This window comes from Phyllobates terribilis, unplaced genomic scaffold (genome assembly GCF_046119375.1).
Source record: "Phyllobates terribilis strain yellow unplaced genomic scaffold, ASM4611937v1 Scaffold_134__1_contigs__length_4944459, whole genome shotgun sequence".
NCBI lineage: Eukaryota > Metazoa > Chordata > Amphibia > Anura > Dendrobatidae > Phyllobates > Phyllobates terribilis.
In genome coordinates, this window is record NW_027362894.1 from 4,901,205 (window position 1) to 4,926,940 (window position 25,736).

Consider the following 25,736-nt stretch of genomic DNA (forward strand, 5'->3'; position numbering starts at 1 on the left):
TAGCAAACCAAAAAAGAAATTTTAAGCGCAGCAGAGTAACCAGCTCACATACCTGTTAGCTCAGGTGAGTTTAAAAGGCTGCTGTTGATAACAAGGGCATTTGCTAAATAGATGGTGTGTGTGCAACAATATACTGAAAGGTCAATTATATTGTGCAGCTTATCTCACCACCTGTAGTTATTTAGGTGAAAGCTCCAAAATGCTTGCCTAATATGTCTGTTTATCCAAAAGGAAGTAAAAAGGGAGAGCTAGAAAGATAGCATTGCATCACATTACATGGCAATGCAATGCACAGTTGCTGAAGTTGAACCAAAATGAGCTTGTAATCTGGCTTCTGCAACTTTGAACATGAAAAATCCAATGAGGAGAAGAAAAGCAAAGCCAAAGAGTCCATCCCAAAATCCGACAAACAAGCAAAATGAACAAAAAACATTGAATTCAATTCTTTCTGATTTTAGAAACTGCATTAAAGAAGGGGTGCACCGGTCCTGGAGATACTGCAATACCAGGTCAATGCGTGGAGTGGACAGAGCAAGCTCTTTTTCCATCTCCCTGTTCTAAAAATCCATTTAATATATGGTCCCCAGATAGGGGACGTATCAGATATTAAACTGATAAGAACAGATACTACACTTGATCTTAGCCAAAAGGCCGAGAAGCGATAACCAGAATTGGTTTCAAACTACGGAGCCACCCAAGGATCCTGAAAAGTCCATTTGTGGAGATGAGCTCCTGGACTCCCGTTAAGAAGACATGTTGTCAACCTCTAGATCCCTTACATGCCTGCACTTTTCGGCTTGCTGCTGCTGCAATCCACGCGTTTTAGATCTGCATAACTCCACCTCTTTAAACACAGCACCTTCACCCCCTGCTGTTCCCACCCGCCTCAACACCGTTGGAAGGGAGGAGAACCAATTAAGGCGGGGGGTGGGGTGGAACGAGCAGCTGTCTACCCTTAGCAGGAGGGCTCCTGATTACATACCTCTCCTGCTGCTGCTGCTGGCTGTCCAGCAGCAGACTGAAGGTGGCTGCTGCTGTGCACAGGTATATAAAGGCTCAGAGCCTATTATGACACGCGCAGCCAGCGTTCCATTGCCACATTCCATCTACTGCAGGCAGGATACCTGGCTGGCTGAATGTCGCTGAGAAGCTCACAGAGACCGCCATAAGCAACAGTTTAACAGAATGCCACAGACTAATCAACCAAACTTTTTGGGTTGGGTTCTCTTTTATAGTCTGCAGGCATTAAATGAAAGAAGTCAGTGTTCCAGCAGAGGGAGACAACGTTTCAGAAAAGGCATTGTAGCAAACCAAAAAAGAAATTTTAAGCGCAGCAGAGTAACCAGCGCACATACCTGTTAGCTCAGGTGAGTTTAAAAGGCTGCTGTTGATAACAAGGGCATTTGCTAAATAGATGGTGTGTGTGCAACAATATACTGAAAGGTCAATTATATTGTGCAGCTTATCTCACCACCTGTAGTTATTTAGGTGAAAGCTCCAAAATGCTTGCCTAATATGTCTGTTTATCCAAAAGGAAGTAAAAAGGGAGAGCTAGAAAGATAGCATTGCATCACATTACATGGCAATGCAATGCACAGTTGCTGAAGTTGAACCAAAATGAGCTTGTAATCTGGCTTCTGCAACTTTGAACATGAAAAATCCAATGAGGAGAAGAAAAGCAAAGCCAAAGAGTCCATCCCAAAATCCGACAAACAAGCAAAATGAACAAAAAACATTGAATTCAATTCTTTCTGATTTTAGAAACTGCATTAAAGAAGGGGTGCACCGGTCCTGGAGATACTGCAATACCAGGTCAATGCGTGGAGTGGACAGAGCAAGCTCTTTTTCCATCTCCCTGTTCTAAAAATCCATTTAATATATGGTCCCCAGATAGGGGACGTATCAGATATTAAACTGATAAGAACAGATACTACACTTGATCTTAGCCAAAAGGCCGAGAAGCGATAACCAGAATTGGTTTCAAACTACGGAGCCACCCAAGGATCCTGAAAAGTCCATTTGTGGAGATGAGCTCCTGGACTCCCGTTAAGAAGACATGTTGTCAACCTCTAGATCCCTTACATGCCTGCACTTTTCGGCTTGCTGCTGCTGCAATCCACGCGGTTTAGATCTGCATAACTCCACCTCTTTAAACACAGCGCCTTCACCCCCTGCTGTTCCCACCCGCCTCAACACCGTTGGAAGGGAGGAGAACCAATTAAGGCGGGGGGTGGGGTGGAACGAGCAGCTGTCTACCCTTAGCAGGAGGGCTCCTGATTACATACCTCTCCTGCTGCTGCTGCTGCTGGCTGTCCAGCAGCAGACTGAAGGTGGCTGCTGCTGTGCACAGGTATATAAAGGCTCAGAGCCTATTATGACACGCGCAGCCAGCGTTCCATTGCCACATTCCATCTACTGCACGCAGGATACCTGGCTGGCTGAATGTCGCTGAGAAGCTCACAGAGACCGCCATAAGCAACAGTTTAACAGAATGCCACAGACTAATCAACCAAACTTTTTGGGTTGGGTTCTCTTTTATAGTCTGCAGGCATTAAATGAAAGAAGTCAGTGTTCCAGCAGAGGGAGACAACGTTTCAGAAAAGGCATTGTAGCAAACCAAAAAAGAAATTTTAAGCGCAGCAGAGTAACCAGCGCACATACCTGTTAGCTCAGGTGAGTTTAAAAGGCTGCTGTTGATAACAAGGGCATTTGCTAAATAGATGGTGTGTGTGCAACAATATAATGAAAGGTCAATTATATTGTGCAGCTTATCTCACCACCTGTAGTTATTTAGGTGAAAGCTCCAAAATGCTTGCCTAATATGTCTGTTTATCCAAAAGGAAGTAAAAAGGGAGAGCTAGAAAGATAGCATTGCATCACATTACATGGCAATGCAATGCACAGTTGCTGAAGTTGAACCAAAATGAGCTTGTAATCTGGCTTCTGCAACTTTGAACATGAAAAATCCAATGAGGAGAAGAAAAGCAAAGCCAAAGAGTCCATCCCAAAATCCGACAAACAAGCAAAATGAACAAAAAACATTGAATTCAATTCTTTCTGATTTTAGAAACTGCATTAAAGAAGGGGTGCACCGGTCCTGGAGATACTGCAATACCAGGTCAATGCGTGGAGTGGACAGAGCAAGCTCTTTTTCCATCTCCCTGTTCTAAAAATCCATTTAATATATGGTCCCCAGATAGGGGACGTATCAGATATTAAACTGATAAGAACAGATCCGTTTTCAAACAAGCTTTATTTAAATCAGACATACATCATAAATTACAAACAAATCACAAAGACTTGAATAAAATATGACATAAAACAAATACAAGGTCAGATTTAAAAAGCGCATAAAAGCATAAAAATCATAAAACACAGTTTTGTATATAATTTGCATAAATAAATACATATGTCAAATGCAAACACCATAGCTTTTTAACTTTATCTTTTTACAATCAGGTAGTATGAAAACTTTTCACAAAGAACATATCCGATACAATATTTGAAACAAATCACAAATACTGGAATAAAATATGACATAAAACTAATACAGAGTCAGAATTAAAATGCACTTAAAAGCATAAAAAGCATAAAACACAGTTTTGCATATAATTTACATAAATAAATACATATTCCAAATTTGCAAACACCATAGCTTTTTTGCTTCATTGATTCCCATCTTTTTACAATCTCTCAGGTAGTATGTAAACATTTCACAAAGAGCAAGCCCAATACAATCTTTGACAGGAATAAATTCACGTTTAAACAATAATATATTGCGCACTTTCAATAAAGCTTCTTTTAAACAGTTTATTATAAGCCATGCGACTCGTGCTTGTTTCATGGTTGGGCAATTAATTATCCCATATATTATAATGTCACAATTAAGGGTTTGTATACCACATATCCATTTTAGGAGGGTGCCCACCGTCTGCCATAGCTCTTGTGCGTAGGGGCAATCCCACAGTAAATGAAACACTGACTCGTTTGGGGCGCATCTTTCTCTGGGACATCTAGCACTAGCCACCAGCCCCCTATGATGCTGAAAAGCTCTCGTAGGGAGACATTGGTGAACAACCTGCCAAGCTAAATCCTTTTGTGAGTTGCTAAGTGCAGGACAGGCCACGTTGTTCCACACTAGGCGGCACCTGGAGATGGAAAAATTAGACACATCCTCCATCTCCTCATGTCCCTTACAAATAACTGTTAACTTACGTTGATCAAATAAAAGCTGACGATCAACTTGGGTCAGATCATATTCTGAAATGACCTTCTCCAAGATCTTGTAATGCTTAGGGGGAGATAAGAGAAAAGGACAATTAACAGTCATACTGAAGTTCAACTTTCGGAAAAGAAACCCAGTTGTATATCTAAGAAAACAAGAGAAAGCCCCAACATTATTCAAGCTTTTGCAACAAAATACAAAAAACTTGATAAATAAAAACAATTTTAAATCAGGGAACCCTTTACCCCCATTTTTCTTGCTTTTACATACCACCTCCCTCCTCAATTTCTCCATTTTGGATCCCCACAGAAAATAAAACATGGGCTTCATAAGTCTTTTAAGATACAGAGAATTAGGGGGAAAAACCATAGCGGCATACAAAATGATAGGAAGCAAAACCATTTTAATTACAAGAATCTTGCCCTCCATTGTTAGTTTTCGAGTTTGCCATAAAGAGATCTTCTGATTTAATTTATTCAAAACCAAATCCCAGTTTTCAATACCATCATTAGCAGGATTAAACAAGACACCCAGGATCTTGATTCCTACTGTTTGTGTGGGAACCCTAGGCGGATCTGACTCCCATTGACCCATAATCATACAGTCACATTTATTTATATTCAACTTAAACCCAGACCCAGCACTAAAAATTTCAGTAATTAGAATTGCTCTGTTAATAGATGCTGAGCTAGTGCCATATACAGATATGTCATCCATATATCCAATGGCTTTAACTTGTTGTCCACCCCCACCCGGAATAAAAATGCCCCTAACCACCTTGTCCCGACGCAGCAGGCACAACAGTGGCTCAATGGAGCAGACAAATAAAAGTGGGGACATGGGGCAACCTTGTTTAACACCGGAAAGAAGCTCCACCTCTCTAGTTAAAAAACCATTGACTAAAATCCGGGCAGATGACTGTTTGTATAAAAGCGCAATTTTCTGAATAAAAGAATCAGGGAACCCCATCTTTCCCATAACTTTAAAAAGATAAAAGTGGGAGACCCTATCAAACGCTTTCATAAAATCCAAAGATAAAATAGCTAGTGGCTGTTTTCTATCTTTTTGAAACCAGATAAGATCACGAATTAGGTTTAGATGCTCCCAGATTGATCTCCCGGGGACACCACAAACCTGATCTGGATGAATTACATTTTTAATAACTGCTTTAAGACGACCAGCAACAACTTTAGCTAAAATCTTGTAGTCTGTATTTAATAGTGAAATAGGCCTCCAATTCTCCAACTTTGATTTATCACCTTTCTTAAAAATTAATGTAATCATACTTTTACGCCATGAATATGGTAATAAATCAGCCTTAGAGGCTTCACAAACTACTTGTATAAAATCCTCCTTAATTAGATCCCAAAAGCAAAGATAAAATTCAATAGGAAGGCCATCTGATCCAGGAGCCTTACCTTTATTAAAACTCTTAAGGGTCTCTTCAATTTCACTGGGTAAAAGTTCTTTAGCTAAAAAAATCTGGTCATCTTTATTTAAAAACTGGGATAAAACATTAAGATTCTCTGTAAAAGCAGGTTCATCAACATTTTTAATACTAAAAAGATCTCTATAAAAATTAGCAGTATGCTCTAAAATGCTCTCAGTGGAAGATTGTCCTTCTAGCTCAGTAATCACTTGTTTTTTGTCACTCATTTTTTTAAAGAAGAACCTTGAGCAGGTCTCACCCTCTTCCAAATATTTCACACGGGCATTAAATATAATTTCTTTACCCTTTTGTTCCAGGAATTTTTGGATTTCTGTCTGGATCTTGGCAATCTCACCATCCACACCAGGCACTCCCCACCCCTTAAGCTTATGGAGAATTTGCATCCTGACATTAAAATCTTTAAAACATTTCCTTTTTTCACGTGCCTTCCTTTTACCAATTTTAATAAAAAATTCTTTAATACGGGTTTTAACACACTCCCACCACCCCAACATACTCTGATTTGGGTGTTTCCGTCTTCTCCAACTCTCATACTTTGCATAAAACTCCGCCCTTACCAGTTCGTCTTCTAATAAGAGCACATTCAATTTCCACATACCTTTTCCAACTTTTGCTTCCTGTGGAGTTTGCAATACATTGTATAGTAATACATGATCAGAAAAAATATTTTCTATTAGACCAGCATTCCTAGGTTTAAAAACATCAGAAGAGGAAAAAATAAAATCAATACGAGATGACATCCCTCTACCCCTCCATGTATGCCCAGTGTCAGTAGGGTAGGACTTTCTCCAAGCATCTAATAATTTGAGGTCCGTTGTCAAATGTTTTAACAGACTGGATGTTTTGTCTGTTCTTCCATTAGTATCACCTCCACTCCTCCCCTCCCCCAACATGACACAGTTAAAATCCCCTCCCACTATCACAGGGGACGGACCTGATAAAAACAAAGGGATGACATTAAAAAGGGAAGCACGCTCATTTTTCTCTGGGGATGCATAAACATTAATAAGACGACAGGTAAAACCATTTAAAATAACATGAGTTGATAAGGCACGACCTGGAACTATTTCAGTGATGGATAAAACATTAACATTTTGACATTTGAATAAAATCCCAACCCCGGCAGCTTTATTTTCATTGGACCCTGACCAAATAGAGGGTCCTGCTGACCAGTCCATTTTTAAGTTGGGGTATGACAAATCGTGATCAATACCGCATTCTTGCAGGAAAAAAATGTCAAAGTTCAGAGTCAGTAACCAAGCAAACAAAGCAGCCCGTCTAACAGGGCTCTTTAGGCTTCTCACATTTAGTGAGGCAGCACGGATTTCTGCCATGTTAGGTGTTTTTTATTGATTCATTATACTCTGAATCTGAATCAATAATTTGTGACAGAGAAGGTGAAGGAAGGGATGACACAGTTCGTAAACTGTCCGTTTCATCTGAGTCCGTGAAATCCTCAATTAAGTTAGTCCCCTCTGGGCTGAGAATTTTTGCAGCACTAGATAGAAAGACTTTACGGGACATCTGAGGCAGGTTATGCTCCTCCTGTGCCTCTTCACGACTTCTCTTACCACTGGCGCTGAGATCCATCCGATCCTCCGAATCCACCCGATCCTCACCAGGCACTGCAGCAGGTGGAATACCCGCAGACCCTCCAGGAGCACCAAGGGACATCATCTCCGGAGCAGGATGACCATCAGGACCAGCAACAGGTTCACCAACCACTGCACGACCTCTATCATCCAGGCAGGCAACAGGACATCCATCAGGAATGGTTCCAGGACATCCATCTGGACTGGCATCAGGACATCCATCTGGACTGGCATCAGGACATCCATCTGGACTGGCATCAAGGCATCCATCTGGGTTGGCATCAGGACATCCATCTGGATTGGCATCAGGGCATCCGTCTGGATTGGCATCAGGGCATCCATCTGGATTGGCATCAGGGCATCCGTCTGGACTGGCATCAGGGCAGACATCTGGTCCAACATCTGTGCTGGCATCAGCAGGGGTATCTGGATGGACATCTGGATTGGTACCAACAGCTCCAGATTTTCGCCTCTTTTTTGGTTCCCTCTCATTTCCGCTCTGAGAAGGTGCCATCTCCCCACCAGGTGAAACCTGGACCCCTGCAGGAGTAGGCAAAGGCGTGACCTCGGCTACAGAGGCCGGGTTTTTCCGCAAAGGTACCGACTGAGCATCGACTGAGTCAGACTGTTTTTGACCTTTAGTAATGTCCACAAAGCTTTTTCTGGGGTCACCCGGGCTGACCCTGCTGGCATCAGCAGGAACTCCTGCGGAACTAGCCGCAGGCGCCCGAGAGCCACCACGAGACCTTGTCCGCATCGGACAATTACTGAACAGGTGAGTAGACATTCCGCACCCACTGCAGGTCTTACTGTTCTTACAGTCCTTTGAGGCATGACCCCATTGTCCACAATTGTGGCACTGACTCATCCGCTCGTTCTTACAATCGCTCTGTATGTGACCAAGGTCACCACACCTACGACACCTGAATGGTTGTCCATCATAGAAGAGGTAGCCATGGTCTCTTCCCAGCACCACTGTGGAGGGGGGGTGCATAAGGCCTTCTACACCCCCAGGGTCAAGTCTGAAGCGTACCATAAAGCGTCGTTTCCCATTCCAGAAACCGCTCCGACCTTTGACGTTCCCCGTAAATCTGACAGATGTACAATATCTGCTCAGAAAAAGCTCAATATCATCTGTGGACACATGGGGGTTAAACATGTATACCACAAGGGGAACGTCAACTCCGCCATATAGACCCGTAAAAATCACTCCGTCCAACAGCTTGCTGTTGCGGTGGCCCTTAACGCATTCGTAAAAGTGCTGGCAGGCAACCTTGGTCGAGAACGTGAGAATATATGTACTCTGCCCCTTCTCCTGCAGGCAGTAAACATCATGATCTTTCACGTTCAACAGATCTCTCAAAATCTGTACATAGAACTCACGGGGGTTGTCATATCCGACATGGTTTGCTGGAACCTCGATACGCACCGAGTTCCTGATCTGGCCGGAGCCAGTGGAAAATTGAAATGAACAAGGCATCTCACCAAAGTGGCAAAGGCTTACCGTCACTACGGGCTCGACCTTTCGCCTTGGGATCGCAACTTGTTGCCCGGGGACTAAGCCAGCTCCCTAATAGCAGCAGGGGGGTGAAGTCCCACCAAAAGGTGAGACGATCCCCCCAGGCCAAGGAGCCGGGTACCCCGGGCACCTCTCAGCCAAGACCAAGGCAGGAACCGTTAGATCACTGCACCTGATCTCAGCCAAAAGGCCGAGAAGCGATAACCAGAATTGGTTTCAAACTACGGAGCCACCCAAGGATCCTGAAAAGTCCATTTGTGGAGATGAGCTCCTGGACTCCCGTTAAGAAGACATGTTGTCAACCTCTAGATCCCTTACATGCCTGCACTTTTCGGCTTGCTGCTGCTGCAATCCAGGCGTTTTAGATCTGCATAACTCCACCTCTTTAAACACAGCACCTTCACCCCCTGCTGTTCCCACCCGCCTCAACACCGTTGGAAGGGAGGAGAACCAATTAAGGCGGGGGGTGGGGTGGAACGAGCAGCTGTCTACCCTTAGCAGGAGGGCTCCTGATTACATACCTCTCCTGCTGCTGCTGCTGCTGGCTGTCCAGCAGCAGACTGAAGGTGGCTGCTGCTGTGCACAGGTATATAAAGGCTCAGAGCCTATTATGACACGCGCAGCCAGCGTTCCATTGCCACATTCCATCTACTGCAGGCAGGATACCTGGCTGGCTGAATGTCGCTGAGAAGCTCACAGAGACCGCCATAAGCAACAGTTTAACAGAATGCCACAGACTAATCAACCAAACTTTTTGGGTTGGGTTCTCTTTTATAGTCTGCAGGCATTAAATGAAAGAAGTCAGTGTTCCAGCAGAAGGAGACAACGTTTCAGAAAAGGCATTGTAGCAAACCAAAAAAGAAATTTTAAGCGCAGCAGAGTAACCAGCGCACATACCTGTTAGCTCAGGTGAGTTTAAAAGGCTGCTGTTGATAACAAGGGCATTTGCTAAATAGATGGTGTGTGTGCAACAATATACTGAAAGGTCAATTATATTTTGCAGCTTATCTCACCACCTGTAGTTATTTAGGTGAAAGCTCCAAAATGCTTGCCTAATATGTCTGTTTATCCAAAAGGAAGTAAAAAGGGAGAGCTAGAAAGATAGCATTGCATCACATTACATGGCAATGCAATGCACAGTTGCTGAAGTTGAACCAAAATGAGCTTGTAATCTGGCTTCTGCAACTTTGAACATGAAAAATCCAATGAGGAGAAGAAAAGCAAAGCCAAAGAGTCCATCCCAAAATCCGACAAACAAGCAAAATGAACAAAAAACATTGAATTCAATTCTTTCTGATTTTAGAAACTGCATTAAAGAAGGGGTGCACCGGTCCTGGAGATACTGCAATACCAGGTCAATGCGTGGAGTGGACAGAGCAAGCTCTTTTTCCATCTCCCTGTTCTAAAAATCCATTTAATATATGGTCCCCAGATAGCGGACGTATCAGATATTAAACTGATAAGAACAGATACTACACTTGATCTTAGCCAAAAGGCCGAGAAGCGATAACCAGAATTGGTTTCAAACTACGGAGCCACCCAAGGATCCTGAAAAGTCCATTTGTGGAGATGAGCTCCTGGACTCCCGTTAAGAAGACATGTTGTCAACCTCTAGATCCCTTACATGCCTGCACTTTTCGGCTTGCTGCTGCTGCAATCCACGCGTTTTAGATCTGCATAACTCCACCTCTTTAAACACAGCACCTTCACCCCCTGCTGTTCCCACCCGCCTCAACACCGTTGGAAGGGAGGAGAACCAATTAAGGCGGGGGGTGGGGTGGAACGAGCAGCTGTCTACCCTTAGCAGGAGGGCTCCTGATTACATACCTCTCCTGCTGCTGCTGCTGCTGGCTGTCCAGCAGCAGACTGAAGGTGGCTGCTGCTGTGCACAGGTATATAAAGGTTCAGAGCCTATTATGACACGCGCAGCCAGCGTTCCATTGCCACATTCCATCTACTGCAGGCAGGATACCTGGCTGGCTGAATGTCGCTGAGAAGCTCACAGAGACCGCCATAAGCAACAGTTTAACAGAATGCCACAGACTAATCAACCAAACTTTTTGGGTTGGGTTCTCTTTTATAGTCTGCAGGCATTAAATGAAAGAAGTCAGTGTTCCAGCAGAAGGAGACAACGTTTCAGAAAAGGCATTGTAGCAAACCAAAAAAGAAATTTTAAGCGCAGCAGAGTAACCAGCGCACATACCTGTTAGCTCAGGTGAGTTTAAAAGGCTGCTGTTGATAACAAGGGCATTTGCTAAATAGATGGTGTGTGTGCAACAATATACTGAAAGGTCAATTATATTGTGCAGCTTATCTCACCACCTGTAGTTATTTAGGTGAAAGCTCCAAAATGCTTGCCTAATATGTCTGTTTATCCAAAAGGAAGTAAAAAGGGAGAGCTAGAAAGATAGCATTGCATCACATTACATGGCAATGCAATGCACAGTTGCTGAAGTTGAACCAAAATGAGCTTGTAATCTGGCTTCTGCAACTTTGAACATGAAAAATCCAATGAGGAGAAGAAAAGCAAAGCCAAAGAGTCCATCCCAAAATCCGACAAACAAGCAAAATGAACAAAAAACATTGAATTCAATTCTTTCTGATTTTAGAAACTGCATTAAAGAAGGGGTGCACCGGTCCTGGAGATACTGCAATACCAGGTCAATGCGTGGAGTGGACAGAGCAAGCTCTTTTTCCATCTCCCTGTTCTAAAAATCCATTTAATATATGGTTCCCAGATAGGGGACGTATCAGATATTAAACTGATAAGAACAGATACTACACTTGATCTTAGCCAAAAGGCCGAGAAGCGATAACCAGAATTGGTTTCAAACTACGGAGCCACCCAAGGATCCTGAAAAGTCCATTTGTGGAGATGAGCTCCTGGACTCCCGTTAAGAAGACATGTTGTCAACCTCTAGATCCCTTACATGCCTGCACTTTTCGGCTTGCTGCTGCTGCAATCCACGCGTTTTAGATCTGCATAACTCCACCTCTTTAAACACAGCACCTTCACCCCCTGCTGTTCCCACCCGCCTCAACACCGTTGGAAGGGAGGAGAACCAATTAAGGCGGGGGGTGGGGTGGAACGAGCAGCTGTCTACCCTTAGCAGGAGGGCTCCTGATTACATACCTCTCCTGCTGCTGCTGCTGCTGGCTGTCCAGCAGCAGACTGAAGGTGGCTGCTGCTGTGCACAGGTATATAAAGGCTCAGAGCCTATTATGACACGCGCAGCCAGCGTTCCATTGCCACATTCCATCTACTGCAGGCAGGATACCTGGCTGGCTGAATGTCGCTGAGAAGCTCACAGAGACCGCCATAAGCAACAGTTTAACAGAATGCCACAGACTAATCAACCAAACTTTTTGGGTTGGGTTCTCTTTTATAGTCTGCAGGCATTAAATGAAAGAAGTCAGTGTTCCAGCAGAAGGAGACAACGTTTCAGAAAAGGCATTGTAGCAAACCAAAAAAGAAATTTTAAGCGCAGCAGAGTAACCAGCGCACATACCTGTTAGCTCAGGTGAGTTTAAAAGGCTGCTGTTGATAACAAGGGCATTTGCTAAATAGATGGTGTGTGTGCAACAATATACTGAAAGGTCAATTATATTGTGCAGCTTATCTCACCACCTGTAGTTATTTAGGTGAAAGCTCCAAAATGCTTGCCTAATATGTCTGTTTATCCAAAAGGAAGTAAAAAGGGAGAGCTAGAAAGATAGCATTGCATCACATTACATGGCAATGCAATGCACAGTTGCTGAAGTTGAACCAAAATGAGCTTGTAATCTGGCTTCTGCAACTTTGAACATGAAAAATCCAATGAGGAGAAGAAAAGCAAAGCCAAAGAGTCCATCCCAAAATCCGACAAACAAGCAAAATGAACAAAAAACATTGAATTCAATTCTTTCTGATTTTAGAAACTGCATTAAAGAAGGGGTGCACCGGTCCTGGAGATACTGCAATACCAGGTCAATGCGTGGAGTGGACAGAGCAAGCTCTTTTTCCATCTCCCTGTTCTAAAAATCCATTTAATATATGGTCCCCAGATAGGGGACGTATCAGATATTAAACTGATAAGAACAGATACTACACTTGATCTTAGCCAAAAGGCCGAGAAGCGATAACCAGAATTGGTTTCAAACTACGGAGCCACCCAAGGATCCTGAAAAGTCCATTTGTGGAGATGAGCTCCTGGACGCCCGTTAAGAAGACATGTTGTCAACCTCTAGATCCCTTACATGCCTGCACTTTTCGGCTTGCTGCTGCTGCAATCCACGCGTTTTAGATCTGCATAACTCCACCTCTTTAAACACAGCACCTTCACCCCCTGCTGTTCCCACCCGCCTCAACACCGTTGGAAGGGAGGAGAACCAATTAAGGCGGGGGGTGGGGTGGAACGAGCAGCTGTCTACCCTTAGCAGGAGGGCTCCTGATTACATACCTCTCCTGCTGCTGCTGCTGCTGGCTGTCCAGCAGCAGACTGAAGGTGGCTGCTGCTGTGCACAGGTATATAAAGGCTCAGAGCCTATTATGACACGCGCAGCCAGCGTTCCATTGCCACATTCCATCTACTGCAGGCAGGATACCTGGCTGGCTGAATGTCGCTGAGAAGCTCACAGAGACCGCCATAAGCAACAGTTTAACAGAATGCCACAGACTAATCAACCAAACTTTTTGGGTTGGGTTCTCTTTTATAGTCTGCAGGCATTAAATGAAAGAAGTCAGTGTTCCAGCAGAAGGAGACAACGTTTCAGAAAAGGCATTGTAGCAAACCAAAAAAGAAATTTTAAGCGCAGCAGAGTAACCAGCGCACATACCTGTTAGCTCAGGTGAGTTTAAAAGGCTGCTGTTGATAACAAGGGCATTTGCTAAATAGATGGTGTGTGTGCAACAATATACTGAAAGGTCAATTATATTGTGCAGCTTATCTCACCACCTGTAGTTATTTAGGTGAAAGCTCCAAAATGCTTGCCTAATATGTCTGTTTATCCAAAAGGAAGTAAAAAGGGAGAGCTAGAAAGATAGCATTGCATCACATTACATGGCAATGCAATGCACAGTTGCTGAAGTTGAACCAAAATGAGCTTGTAATCTGGCTTCTGCAACTTTGAACATGAAAAATCCAATGAGGAGAAGAAAAGCAAAGCCAAAGAGTCCATCCCAAAATCCGACAAACAAGCAAAATGAACAAAAAACATTGAATTCAATTCTTTCTGATTTTAGAAACTGCATTAAAGAAGGGGTGCACCGGTCCTGGAGATACTGCAATACCAGGTCAATGCGTGGAGTGGACAGAGCAAGCTCTTTTTCCATCTCCCTGTTCTAAAAATCCATTTAATATATGGTCCCCAGATAGGGGACGTATCAGATATTAAACTGATAAGAACAGATACTACACTTGATCTTAGCCAAAAGGCCGAGAAGCGATAACCAGAATTGGTTTCAAACTACGGAGCCACCCAAGGATCCTGAAAAGTCCATTTGTGGAGATGAGCTCCTGGACTCCCGTTAAGAAGACATGTTGTCAACCTCTAGATCCCTTACATGCCTGCACTTTTCGGCTTGCTGCTGCTGCAATCCACGCGTTTTAGATCTGCATAACTCCACCTCTTTAAACACAGCACCTTCACCCCCTGCTGTTCCCACCCGCCTCAACACCGTTGGAAGGGAGGAGAACCAATTAAGGCGGGGGGTGGGGTGGAACGAGCAGCTGTCTACCCTTAGCAGGAGGGCTCCTGATTACATACCTCTCCTGCTGCTGCTGCTGCTGGCTGTCCAGCAGCAGACTGAAGGTGGCTGCTGCTGTGCACAGGTATATAAAGGCTCAGAGCCTATTATGACACGCGCAGCCAGCGTTCCATTGCCACATTCCATCTACTGCAGGCAGGATACCTGGCTGGCTGAATGTGGCTGAGAAGCTCACAGAGACCGCCATAAGCAACAGTTTAACAGAATGCCACAGACTAATCAACCAAACTTTTTGGGTTGGGTTCTCTTTTATAGTCTGCAGGCATTAAATGAAAGAAGTCAGTGTTCCAGCAGAAGGAGACAACGTTTCAGAAAAGGCATTGTAGCAAACCAAAAAAGAAATTTTAAGCGCAGCAGAGTAACCAGCGCACATACCTGTTAGCTCAGGTGAGTTTAAAAGGCTGCTGTTGATAACAAGGGCATTTGCTAAATAGATGGTGTGTGTGCAACAATACACTGAAAGGTCAATTATATTGTGTAGCTTATCTCACCACCTGTAGTTATTTAGGTGAAAGCTCCAAAATGCTTGCCTAATATGTCTGTTTATCCAAAAGGAAGTAAAAAGGGAGAGCTAGAAAGATAGCATTGCATCACATTACATGGCAATGCAATGCACAGTTGCTGAAGTTGAACCAAAATGAGCTTGTAATCTGGCTTCTGCAACTTTGAACATGAAAAATCCAATGAGTAGAAGAAAAGCAAAGCCAAAGAGTCCATCCCAAAATCCGACAAACAAGCAAAATGAACAAAAAACATTGAATTCAATTCTTTCTGATTTTAGAAACTGCATTAAAGAAGGGGTGCACCGGTCCTGGAGATACTGCAATACCAGGTCAATGCGTGGAGTGGACAGAGCAAGCTCTTTTTCCATCTCCCTGTTCTAAAAATCCATTTAATATATGGTCCCCAGATAGGGGACGTATCAGATATTAAACTGATAAGAACAGATACTACACTTGATCTTAGCCAAAAGGCCGAGAAGCGATAACCAGAATTGGTTTCAAACTACGGAGCCACCCAAGGATCCTGAAAAGTCCATTTGTGGAGATGAGCTCCTGGACTCCCGTTAAGAAGACATGTTGTCAACCTCTAGATCCCTTACATGCCTGCACTTTTCGGCTTGCTGCTGCTGCAATCCACGCGTTTTAGATCTGCATAACTCCACCTCTTTAAACACAGCACCTTCACCCCCTGCTGTTCCCACCCGCCTCAACACCGTTGGAAGGGAGGAGAACCAATTAAGGCGGGGGGTGGGGTGGAACGAGCAGCTGTCTACCCTTAGCAGGAGGGCTCCTGATTACATACCTCTCCTGCTGCTGCTGCTGCTGGCTGTCCAGCAGCAGACTGAAGGTGGCTGCTGCTGTGCACAGGTATATAAAGGCTCAGAGCCTATTATGACATGCGCAGCCAGCGTTCCATTGCCACATTCCATCTACTGCAGGCAGGATACCTGGCTGGCTGAATGTCGCTGAGAAGCTCACAGAGACCGCCATAAGCAACAGTTTAACAGAATGCCACAGACTAATCAACCAAACTTTTTGGGTTGGGTTCTCTTTTATAGTCTGCAGGCATTAAATGAAAGAAGTCAGTGTTCCAGCAGAAGGAGACAACGTTTCAGAAAAGGCATTGTAGCAAACCAAAAAAGAAATTTTAAGCGCAGCAGAGTAACCAGCGCACATACCTGTTAGCTCAGGTGAGTTTAAAAGGCTGCTGTTGATAACAAGGGCATTTGCTAAATAGATGGTGTGTGTGCAACAATACACTGAAAGGTCAATTATATTGTGTAGCTTATCTCACCACCTGTAGTTATTTAGGTGAAAGCTCCAAAATGCTTGCCTAATATGTCTGTTTATCCAAAAGGAAGTAAAAAGGGAGAGCTAGAAAGATAGCATTGCATCACATTACATGGCAATGCAATGCACAGTTGCTGAAGTTGAACCAAAATGAGCTTGTAATCTGGCTTCTGCAACTTTGAACATGAAAAATCCAATGAGTAGAAGAAAAGCAAAGCCAAAGAGTCCATCCCAAAATCCGACAAACAAGCAAAATGAACAAAAAACATTGAATTCAATTCTTTCTGATTTTAGAAACTGCATTAAAGAAGGGGTGCACCGGTCCTGGAGATACTGCAATACCAGGTCAATGCGTGGAGTGGACAGAGCAAGCTCTTTTTCCATCTCCCTGTTCTAAAAATCCATTTAATATATGGTCCCCAGATAGGGGACGTATCAGATATTAAACTGATAAGAACAGATACTACACTTGATCTTAGCCAAAAGGCCGAGAAGCGATAACCAGAATTGGTTTCAAACTACGGAGCCACCCAAGGATCCTGAAAAGTCCATTTGTGGAGATGAGCTCCTGGACTCCCGTTAAGAAGACATGTTGTCAACCTCTAGATCCCTTACATGCCTGCACTTTTCGGCTTGCTGCTGCTGCAATCCACGCGTTTTAGATCTGCATAACTCCACCTCTTTAAACACAGCACCTTCACCCCCTGCTGTTCCCACCCGCCTCAACACCGTTGGAAGGGAGGAGAACCAATTAAGGCGGGGGGTGGGGTGGAACGAGCAGCTGTCTACCCTTAGCAGGAGGGCTCCTGATTACATACCTCTCCTGCTGCTGCTGCTGCTGGCTGTCCAGCAGCAGACTGAAGGTGGCTGCTGCTGTGCACAGGTATATAAAGGCTCAGAGCCTATTATGACATGCGCAGCCAGCGTTCCATTGCCACATTCCATCTACTGCAGGCAGGATACCTGGCTGGCTGAATGTCGCTGAGAAGCTCACAGAGACCGCCATAAGCAACAGTTTAACAGAATGCCACAGACTAATCAACCAAACTTTTTGGGTTGGGTTCTCTTTTATAGTCTGCAGGCATTAAATGAAAGAAGTCAGTGTTCCAGCAGAAGGAGACAACGTTTCAGAAAAGGCATTGTAGCAAACCAAAAAAGAAATTTTAAGCGCAGCAGAGTAACCAGCGCACATACCTGTTAGCTCAGGTGAGTTTAAAAGGCTGCTGTTGATAACAAGGGCATTTGCTAAATAGATGGTGTGTGTGCAACAATATACTGAAAGGTCAATTATATTGTGCAGCTTATCTCACCACCTGTAGTTATTTAGGTGAAAGCTCCAAAATGCTTGCCTAATATGTCTGTTTATCCAAAAGGAAGTAAAAAGGGAGAGCTAGAAAGATAGCATTGCATCACATTACATGGCAATGCAATGCACAGTTGCTGAAGTTGAACCAAAATGAGCTTGTAATCTGGCTTCTGCAACTTTGAACATGAAAAATCCAATGAGGAGAAGAAAAGCAAAGCCAAAGAGTCCATCCCAAAATCCGACAAACAAGCAAAATGAACAAAAAACATTGAATTCAATTCTTTCTGATTTTAGAAACTGCATTAAAGAAGGGGTGCACCGGTCCTGGAGATACTGCAATACCAGGTCAATGCGTGGAGTGGACAGAGCAAGCTCTTTTTCCATCTCCCTTTTCTAAAAATCCATTTAATATATGGTCCCCAGATAGGGGACGTATCAGATATTAAACTGATAAGAACAGATACTACACTTGATCTTAGCCAAAAGGCCGAGAAGCGATAACCAGAATTGGTTTCAAACTACGGAGCCACCCAAGGATCCTGAAAAGTCCATTTGTGGAGATGAGCTCCTGGACTCCCGTTAAGAAGACATGTTGTCAACCTCTAGATCCCTTACATGCCTGCACTTTTCGGCTTGCTGCTGCTGCAATCCACGCGTTTTAGATCTGCATAACTCCACCTCTTTAAACACAGCACCTTCACCCCCTGCTGTTCCCACCCGCCTCAACACCGTTGGAAGGGAGGAGAACCAATTAAGGCGGGGGGTGGGGTGGAAGGAGCAGCTGTCTACCCTTAGCAGGAGGGCTCCTGATTACATACCTCTCCTGCTGCTGCTGCTGCTGGCTGTCCAGCAGCAGACTGAAGGTGGCTGCTGCTGTGCACAGGTATATAAAGGCTCAGAGCCTATTATGACACGCGCAGCCAGCGTTCCATTGCCACATTCCATCTACTGCAGGCAGGATACCTGGCTGGCTGAATGTCGCTGAGAAGCTCACAGAGACCGCCATAAGCAACAGTTTAACAGAATGCCACAGACTAATCAACCAAACTTTTTGGGTTGGGTTCTCTTTTATAGTCTGCAGGCATTAAATGAAAGAAGTCAGTGTTCCAGCAGAAGGAGACAACGTTTCAGAAAAGGCATTGTAGCAAACCAAAAAAGAAATTTTAAGCGCAGCAGAGTAACCAGCGCACATACCTGTTAGCTCAGGTGAGTTTAAAAGGCTGCTGTTGATAACAAGGGCATTTGCTAAATAGATGGTGTGTGTGCAACAATATACTGAAAGGTCAATTATATTGTGCAGCTTATCTCACCACCTGTAGTTATTTAGGTGAAAGCTCCAAAATGCTTGCCTAATATGTCTGTTTATCCAAAAGGAAGTAAAAAGGGAGAGCTAGAAAGATAGCATTGCATCACATTACATGGCAATGCAATGCACAGTTGCTGAAGTTGAACCAAAATGAGCTTGTAATCTGGCTTCTGCAACTTTGAACATGAAAAATCCAATGAGGAGAAGAAAAGCAAAGCCAAAGAGTCCATCCCAAAATCCGACAAACAAGCAAAATGAACAAAAAACATTGAATTCAATTCTTTCTGATTTTAGAAACTGCATTAAAGAAGGGGTGCACCGGTCCTGGAGATACTGCAATACCAGGTCAATGCGTGGAGTGGACAGAGCAAGCTCTTTTTCCATCTCCCTGTTCTAAAAATCCATTTAATATATGGTCCCCAGATAGGGGACGTATCAGATATTAAACTGATAAGAACAGATACTACACTTGATCTTAGCCAAAAGGCCGAGAAGCGATAACCAGAATTGGTTTCAAACTACGGAGCCACCCAAGGATCCTGAAAAGTCCATTTGTGGAGATGAGCTCCTGGACTCCCGTTAAGAAGACATGTTGTCAACCTCTAGATCCCTTACATGCCTGCACTTTTCGGCTTGCTGCTGCTGCAATCCACGCGTTTTAGATCTGCATAACTCCACCTCTTTAAACACAGCACCTTCACCCCCTGCTGTTCCCACCCGCCTCAACACCGTTGGAAGGGAGGAGAACCAATTAAGGCGGGGGGTGGGGTGGAACGAGCAGCTGTCTACCCTTAGCAGGAGGGCTCCTGATTACATACCTCTCCTGCTGCTGCTGCTGCTGGCTGTCCAGCAGCAGACTGAAGGTGGCTGCTGCTGTGCACAGGTATATAAAGGCTCAGAGCCTATTATGACACGCGCAGCCAGCGTTCCATTGCCACATTCCATCTACTGCAGGCAGGATACCTGGCTGGCTGAATGTCGCTGAGAAGCTCACAGAGACCGCCATAAGCAACAGTTTAACAGAATGCCACAGACTAATCAACCAAACTTTTTGGGTTGGGTTCTCTTTTATAGTCTGCAGGCATTAAATGAAAGAAGTCAGTGTTCCAGCAGAAGGAGACAACGTTTCAGAAAAGGCATTGTAGCAAACCAAAAAAGAAATTTTAAGCGCAGCAGAGTAACCAGCGCACATACCTGTTAGCTCAGGTGAGTTTAAAAGGCTGCTGTTGATAACAAGGGCATTTGCTAAATAGATGGTGTGTGTGCAACAATATACTGAAAGGTCAATTATATTGTGCAGCTTATCTCACCACCTGTAGTTATTTAGGTGAAAGCTCCAAAATGCTTGCCTAATATGTCTGTTTATCCAAAAGGAAGTAAAAAGGGAGAGCTAGAAAGATAGCATTGCATCACATTACATGGCAATGCAATGCACAGTTGCTGAAGTTGAACCAAAATGAGCTTGTAATCTGGCTTCTGCAACTTTGAACATGAAAAATCCAATGAGGAGAAGAAAAGCAAAGCCAAAGAGTCCATCCCAAAATCCGACAAACAAGCAAAATGAACAAAAAACATTGAATTCAATTCTTTCTGATTTTAGAAACTGCATTAAAGAAGGGGTGCACCGGTCCTGGAGATACTGCAATACCAGGTCAATGCGTGGAGTGGACAGAGCAAGCTCTTTTTCCATCTCCCTGTTCTAAAAATCCATTTAATATATGGTCCCCAGATAGGGGACGTATCAGATATTAAACTGATAAGAACAGATACTACACTTGATCTTAGCCAAAAGGCCGAGAAGCGATAACCAGAATTGGTTTCAAACTACGGAGCCACCCAAGGATCCTGAAAAGTCCATTTGTGGAGATGAGCTCCTGGACTCCCGTTAAGAAGACATGTTGTCAACCTCTAGATCCCTTACATGCCTGCACTTTTCGGCTTGCTGCTGCTGCAATCCACGCGTTTTAGATCTGCATAACTCCACCTCTTTAAACACAGCACCTTCACCCCCTGCTCTTCCCACCTGCCTCAACACTGTTGGAAGGGAGGAGAACCAATTAAGGCGGGGGGTGGGGTGGAACGAGCAGCTGTCTACCCTTAGCAGGAGGGCTCCTGATTACATACCTCTCCTGCTGCTGCTGCTGCTGGCTGTCCAGCAGCAGACTGAAGGTGGCTGCTGCTGTGCACAGGTATATAAAGGCTCAGAGCCTATTATGACACGCGCAGCCAGCGTTCCATTGCCACATTCCATCTACTGCAGGCAGGATACCTGGCTGGCTGAATGTCGCTGAGAAGCTCACAGAGACCGCCATAAGCAACAGTTTAACAGAATGCCACAGACTAATCAACCAAACTTTTTGGGTTGGGTTCTCTTTTATAGTCTGCAGGCATTAAATGAAAGAAGTCAGTGTTCCAGCAGAAGGAGACAACGTTTCAGAAAAGGCATTGTAGCAAACCAAAAAAGAAATTTTAAGCGCAGCAGAGTAACCAGCGCACATACCTGTTAGCTCAGGTGAGTTTAAAAGGCTGCTGTTGATAACAAGGGCATTTGCTGAATAGATGGTGTGTGTGCAACAATATACTGAAAGGTCAATTACATTGTGCAGCTTATCTCACCACCTGTAGTTATTTAGGTGAAAGCTCCAAAATGCTTGCCTAATATGTCTGTTTATCCAAAAGGAAGTAAAAAGGGAGAGCTAGAAAGATAGCATTGCATCACATTACATGGCAATGCAATGCACAGTTGCTGAAGTTGAACCAAAATGAGCTTGTAATCTGGCTTCTGCAACTTTGAACATGAAAAATCCAATGAGGAGAAGAAAAGCAAAGCCAAAGAGTCCATCCCAAAATCCGACAAACAAGCAAAATGAACAAAAAACATTGAATTCAATTCTTTCTGATTTTAGAAACTGCATTAAAGAAGGGGTGCACCGGTCCTGGAGATACTGCAATACCAGGTCAATGCGTGGAGTGGACAGAGCAAGCTCTTTTTCCATCTCCCTGTTCTAAAAATCCATTTAATATATGGTCCCCAGATAGGGGACATATCAGATATTAAACTGATAAGAACAGATACTACACTTGATCTTAGCCAAAAGGCCGAGAAGCGATAACCAGAATTGGTTTCAAACTACGGAGCCACCCAAGGATCCTGAAAAGTCCATTTGTGGAGATGAGCTCCTGGACTCCCGTTAAGAAGACATGTTGTCAACCTCTAGATCCCTTACATGCCTGCACTTTTCGGCTTGCTGCTGCTGCAATCCACGCGTTTTAGATCTGCATAACTCCACCTCTTTAAACACAGCACCTTCACCCCCTGCTGTTCCCACCCGCCTCAACACCGTTGGAAGGGAGGAGAACCAATTAAGGCGGGGGGTGGGGTGGAACGAGCAGCTGTCTACCCTTAGCAGGAGGGCTCCTGATTACATACCTCTCCTGCTGCTGCTGCTGCTGGCTGTCCAGCAGCAGACTGAAGGTGGCTGCTGCTGTGCACAGGTATATAAAGGCTCAGAGCCTATTATGACACGCGCAGCCAGCGTTCCATTGCCACATTCCATCTACTGCAGGCAGGATACCTGGCTGGCTGAATGTCGCTGAGAAGCTCACAGAGACCGCCATAAGCAACAGTTTAACAGAATGCCACAGACTAATCAACCAAACTTTTTGGGTTGGGTTCTCTTTTATAGTCTGCAGGCATTAAATGAAAGAAGTCAGTGTTCCAGCAGAAGGAGACAACGTTTCAGAAAAGGCATTGTAGCAAACCAAAAAAGAAATTTTAAGCGCAGCAGAGTAACCAGCGCACATACCTGTTAGCTCAGGTGAGTTTAAAAGGCTGCTGTTGATAACAAGGGCATTTGCTAAATAGATGGTGTGTGTGCAACAATATACTGAAAGGTCAATTATATTGTGCAGCTTATCTCACCACCTGTAGTTATTTAGGTGAAAGCTCCAAAATGCTTGCCTAATATGTCTGTTTATCCAAAAGGAAGTAAAAAGGGAGAGCTAGAAAGATAGCATTGCATCACATTACATGGCAATGCAATGCACAGTTGCTGAAGTTGAACCAAAATGAGCTTGTAATCTGGCTTCTGCAACTTTGAACATGAAAAATCCAATGAGGAGAAGAAAAGCAAAGCCAAAGAGTCCATCCCAAAATCCGACAAACAAGCAAAATGAACAAAAAACATTGAATTCAATTCTTTCTGATTTTAGAAACTGCATTAAAGAAGGGGTGCACCGGTCCTGGAGATACTGCAATACCAGGTCAATGCGTGGAGTGGACAGAGCAAGCTCTTTTTCCATCTCCCTGTTCTAAAAATCCATTTAATATATGGTCCCCAGATAGGGGACGTATCAGATATTAAACTGATAAGAACAGATACTACACTTGATCTTAGCCAAAAGGCCGAGAAGCGATAACCAGAATTGGTTTCAAACTACGGAGCCACCCAAGGATCCTGAAAAGTCCATTTGTGGAGATGAGCTCCTGGACTCCCGTTAAGAAGACATGTTGTCAACCTCTAGATCCCTTACATGCCTGCACTTTTCGGCTTGCTGCTGCTGCAATCCACGCGTTTTAGATCTGCATAACTCCACCTCTTTAAACACAGCACCTTCACCCCCTGCTGTTCCCACCCGCCTCAACACCGTTGGAAGGGAGGAGAACCAATTAAGGCGGGGGGTGGGGTGGAACGAGCAGCTGTCTACCCTTAGCAGGAGGGCTCCTGATTACATACCTCTCCTGCTGCTGCTGCTGCTGGCTGTCCAGCAGCAGACTGAAGGTGGCTGCTGCTGTGCACAGGTATATAAAGGCTCAGAGCCTATTATGACACGCGCAGCCAGCGTTCCATTGCCACATTCCATCTACTGCAGGCAGGATACCTGGCTGGCTGAATGTCGCTGAGAAGCTCACAGAGACCGCCATAAGCAACAGTTTAACAGAATGCCACAGACTAATCAACCAAACTTTTTGGGTTGGGTTCTCTTTTATAGTCTGCAGGCATTAAATGAAAGAAGTCAGTGTTCCAGCAGAAGGAGACAACGTTTCAGAAAAGGCATTGTAGCAAACCAAAAAAGAAATTTTAAGCGCAGCAGAGTAACCAGCGCACATACCTGTTAGCTCAGGTGAGTTTAAAAGGCTGCTGTTGATAACAAGGGCATTTGCTAAATAGATGGTGTGTGTGCAACAATATACTGAAAGGTCAATTATATTGTGCAGCTTATCTCACCACCTGTAGTTATTTAGGTGAAAGCTCCAAAATGCTTGCCTAATATGTCTGTTTATCCAAAAGGAAGTAAAAAGGGAGAGCTAGAAAGATAGCATTGCATCACATTACATGGCAATGCAATGCACAGTTGCTGAAGTTGAACCAAAATGAGCTTGTAATCTGGCTTCTGCAACTTTGAACATGAAAAATCCAATGAGGAGAAGAAAAGCAAAACCAAAGAGTCCATCCCAAAATCCGACAAACAAGCAAAATGAGCAAAAAACATTGAATTCAATTCTTTCTGATTTTAGAAACTGCATTAAAGAAGGGGTGCACCGGTCCTGGAGATACTGCAATACCAGGTCAATGCGTGGAGTGGACAGAGCAAGCTCTTTTTCCATCTCCCTGTTCTAAAAATCCATTTAATATATGGTCCCCAGATAGGGGACGTATCAGATATTAAACTGATAAGAACAGATACTACACTTGATCTTAGCCAAAAGGCCGAGAAGCGATAACCAGAATTGGTTTCAAACTACGGAGCCACCCAAGGATCCTGAAAAGTCCATTTGTGGAGATGAGCTCCTGGACTCCCGTTAAGAAGACATGTTGTCAACCTCTAGATCCCTTACATGCCTGCACTTTTCGGCTTGCTGCTGCTGCAATCCACGCGTTTTAGATCTGCATAACTCCACCTCTTTAAACACAGCACCTTCACCCCCTGCTGTTCCCACCCGCCTCAACACCGTTGGAAGGGAGGAGAACCAATTAAGGCGGGGGGTGGGGTGGAACGAGCAGCTGTCTACACTTAGCAGGAGGGCTCCTGATTACATACCTCTCCTGCTGCTGCTGCTGCTGGTTGTCCAGCAGCAGACTGAAGGTGGCTGCTGCTGTGCACAGGTATATAAAGGCTCAGAGCCTATTATGACACGCGCAGCCAGCGTTCCATTGCCACATTCCATCTACTGCAGGCAGGATACCTGGCTGGCTGAATGTCGCTGAGAAGCTCACAGAGACCGCCATAAGCAACAGTTTAACAGAATGCCACAGACTAATCAACCAAACTTTTTGGGTTGGGTTCTCTTTTATAGTCTGCAGGCATTAAATGAAAGAAGTCAGTGTTCCAGCAGAAGGAGACAACGTTTCAGAAAAGGCATTGTAGCAAACCAAAAAAGAAATTTTAAGCGCAGCAGAGTAACCAGCGCACATACCTGTTAGCTCAGGTGAGTTTAAAAGGCTGCTGTTGATAACAAGGGCATTTGCTAAATAGATGGTGTGTGTGCAACAATATACTGAAAGGTCAATTATATTGTGCAGCTTATCTCACCACCTGTAGTTATTTAGATGAAAGCTCCAAAATGCTTGCCTAATATGTCTGTTTATCCAAAAGGAAGTAAAAACGGAGAGCTAGAAAGATAGCATTGCATCACATTACATGGCAATGCAATGCACATTTGCTGAAGTTGAACCAAAATGAGCTTGTAATCTGGCTTCTGCAACTTTGAACATGAAAAATCCAATGAGGAGAAGAAAAGCAAAGCCAAAGAGTCCATCCCAAAATCCGACAAACAAGCAAAATGAACAAAAAACAT

General features: G+C 44.2%; 14 non-coding genes and 1 pseudogene across 14 annotated transcripts; all 15 read right to left on the reverse strand.

The window, feature by feature from the left end:
• Positions 1-472: 472 nt before the first annotated feature.
• On the reverse strand, positions 473-663 carry LOC141204048 (U2 spliceosomal RNA). Its single transcript, XR_012275021.1, has one exon. It is a non-coding gene; the product is annotated as a U2 spliceosomal RNA (small nuclear RNA).
• A 1,112-nt stretch (positions 664-1,775) lies between these two features.
• LOC141204049 (U2 spliceosomal RNA) lies at positions 1,776-1,966 on the reverse strand. The gene has a single exon (XR_012275022.1). It is a non-coding gene; the product is annotated as a U2 spliceosomal RNA (small nuclear RNA).
• A 1,115-nt stretch (positions 1,967-3,081) lies between these two features.
• LOC141204325 (U2 spliceosomal RNA) lies at positions 3,082-3,254 on the reverse strand (annotated as a pseudogene).
• Positions 3,255-10,103: 6,849 nt separating this feature from the next.
• LOC141204178 (U2 spliceosomal RNA) lies at positions 10,104-10,294 on the reverse strand. Its single transcript, XR_012275148.1, has one exon. It is a non-coding gene; the product is annotated as a U2 spliceosomal RNA (small nuclear RNA).
• Positions 10,295-11,409: 1,115 nt separating this feature from the next.
• LOC141204152 (U2 spliceosomal RNA) lies at positions 11,410-11,600 on the reverse strand. Its single transcript, XR_012275124.1, has one exon. It is a non-coding gene; the product is annotated as a U2 spliceosomal RNA (small nuclear RNA).
• A 1,115-nt stretch (positions 11,601-12,715) lies between these two features.
• LOC141204050 (U2 spliceosomal RNA) lies at positions 12,716-12,906 on the reverse strand. The gene has a single exon (XR_012275023.1). It is a non-coding gene; the product is annotated as a U2 spliceosomal RNA (small nuclear RNA).
• Positions 12,907-14,021: 1,115 nt separating this feature from the next.
• LOC141204051 (U2 spliceosomal RNA) lies at positions 14,022-14,212 on the reverse strand. Its single transcript, XR_012275024.1, has one exon. It is a non-coding gene; the product is annotated as a U2 spliceosomal RNA (small nuclear RNA).
• A 1,115-nt stretch (positions 14,213-15,327) lies between these two features.
• On the reverse strand, positions 15,328-15,518 carry LOC141204052 (U2 spliceosomal RNA). The gene has a single exon (XR_012275025.1). It is a non-coding gene; the product is annotated as a U2 spliceosomal RNA (small nuclear RNA).
• A 1,115-nt stretch (positions 15,519-16,633) lies between these two features.
• Positions 16,634-16,824, reverse strand: LOC141204053 (U2 spliceosomal RNA). Its single transcript, XR_012275026.1, has one exon. It is a non-coding gene; the product is annotated as a U2 spliceosomal RNA (small nuclear RNA).
• Positions 16,825-17,939: 1,115 nt separating this feature from the next.
• Positions 17,940-18,130, reverse strand: LOC141204070 (U2 spliceosomal RNA). Its single transcript, XR_012275043.1, has one exon. It is a non-coding gene; the product is annotated as a U2 spliceosomal RNA (small nuclear RNA).
• A 1,115-nt stretch (positions 18,131-19,245) lies between these two features.
• On the reverse strand, positions 19,246-19,436 carry LOC141204055 (U2 spliceosomal RNA). The gene has a single exon (XR_012275028.1). It is a non-coding gene; the product is annotated as a U2 spliceosomal RNA (small nuclear RNA).
• A 1,115-nt stretch (positions 19,437-20,551) lies between these two features.
• LOC141204056 (U2 spliceosomal RNA) lies at positions 20,552-20,742 on the reverse strand. The gene has a single exon (XR_012275029.1). It is a non-coding gene; the product is annotated as a U2 spliceosomal RNA (small nuclear RNA).
• Positions 20,743-21,857: 1,115 nt separating this feature from the next.
• LOC141204106 (U2 spliceosomal RNA) lies at positions 21,858-22,048 on the reverse strand. Its single transcript, XR_012275079.1, has one exon. It is a non-coding gene; the product is annotated as a U2 spliceosomal RNA (small nuclear RNA).
• A 1,115-nt stretch (positions 22,049-23,163) lies between these two features.
• LOC141204057 (U2 spliceosomal RNA) lies at positions 23,164-23,354 on the reverse strand. Its single transcript, XR_012275030.1, has one exon. It is a non-coding gene; the product is annotated as a U2 spliceosomal RNA (small nuclear RNA).
• Positions 23,355-24,469: 1,115 nt separating this feature from the next.
• Positions 24,470-24,660, reverse strand: LOC141204058 (U2 spliceosomal RNA). Its single transcript, XR_012275031.1, has one exon. It is a non-coding gene; the product is annotated as a U2 spliceosomal RNA (small nuclear RNA).
• Positions 24,661-25,736: the final 1,076 nt, after the last annotated feature.